Source organism: Leuresthes tenuis, unplaced genomic scaffold (assembly GCF_036924035.1).
Source record: "Leuresthes tenuis unplaced genomic scaffold, fLeuTen1.0.hap1 SCAF_17, whole genome shotgun sequence".
Classification (NCBI taxonomy): Eukaryota; Metazoa; Chordata; class Actinopteri; order Atheriniformes; family Atherinopsidae; genus Leuresthes; species Leuresthes tenuis.
This window is the reverse complement of record NW_027325371.1, coordinates 28,650,246-28,651,368: the sequence shown is the minus strand read 5'-3', so window position 1 is coordinate 28,651,368 and position 1,123 is coordinate 28,650,246. Positions and strand designations below refer to the sequence as shown.

General features: G+C 47.5%; 1 non-coding gene across 1 annotated transcript; it reads right to left on the bottom strand.

Moving 5' to 3' along the window:
- Positions 1 to 796: 796 nt before the first annotated feature.
- On the bottom strand, positions 797 to 910 carry LOC140274326 (U5 spliceosomal RNA). Its single transcript, XR_011908291.1, has one exon. It is a non-coding gene; the product is annotated as a U5 spliceosomal RNA (small nuclear RNA).
- Between the last annotated feature and the right edge of the window lie 213 nt (positions 911 to 1,123).

Sequence of the window (1,123 nt, the reverse complement as noted above, 5' to 3'; positions counted from 1 at the left end):
CTAATAATACAAAGTTTGTTGTTTATTGTTGAAACTTCATCAGAAGTGAAGAAATAAATGAATGCCTATCAACAAATTGACCTTCTGTTGACCTTCGGGGAGGTGAGTATCTTCACTAGACTCACCTGTCTGCTCTTCCTCCTCATTTAGCGTAGCTCCACCCTCTGCCTGTGAATTCTCACAGACTTCAACACTGAGTGGTGAGGCCTCTACAGGCCCCTCCCCTTTTTGCTCCTCACTTCCAATCCAAGCTTTTGGCGGGAAGTTTGAATTTATTGGGTCAACCTCTTCACTTTGTTCACCAACTGCCACCTTTGGTCCTTCTCTTTGTTGGCTTGACTGTGGCTTTACCGTCTTTAATTTGTTGGCAAAAGATTTAGGGCAATCTCTGAAGAGGTGATTTAATTCTCCACAGAGATTACATTTCCTGCCATTTGGACACTCTCCAAAAGTTTGCCCAATTTCTCTGCTCTTCCCACATAACACCTTGGTACAAGCCTCAACCAGGTGCCCATGCTCACCACACTTGCGGCAGAACTTGGGCTGCCCCTGGTAGTGGATGTAACCTCGGTTTTCAAGGTGGCCAGAGTGTCGCCCACCCGCTGCACTGAGCACTCTTCAGCCCTTTTAAATGGTATAACTTTGCACTCCCGCACGCTCCAGCAAGCACCATTCAAGCAACAACTTTGCACTCCAGCTTCGAACATCGGCACAGTCGCAACAAGTAAGGCGACTCTACTCAGAGAAGTCACTCTGCACAGTAACAAGATTTCTTTTGCACAGACAGAAAGGGCTTCACCCGCAAAGGTAAAGCCTGTCAAAAATAGAAACAACTCATTAGTGCTGCTCTCCACAGAAATCTTTAGTAAAAGGCGAAAGACTTGTACGTTATGAAGAGAAACCAGAGTACGATTATCCGTCACTGCGGGAGCAGGGCATCAGGCTTGTTGGCATAGTCACCTTCCCCATGGTGAGCTTTGCTTGGTTGAGACGCTTGCTCCCCCCCCCCTTGCTCCTCGGCTGACCAAGTAGGAACAATCGGGCCCTATTCGATGGCTGCCTTGTCTTTTACTCTGTGCAAAAGACAAGGCAGCAACAAAAACACCACGAGAATCCCGTATTG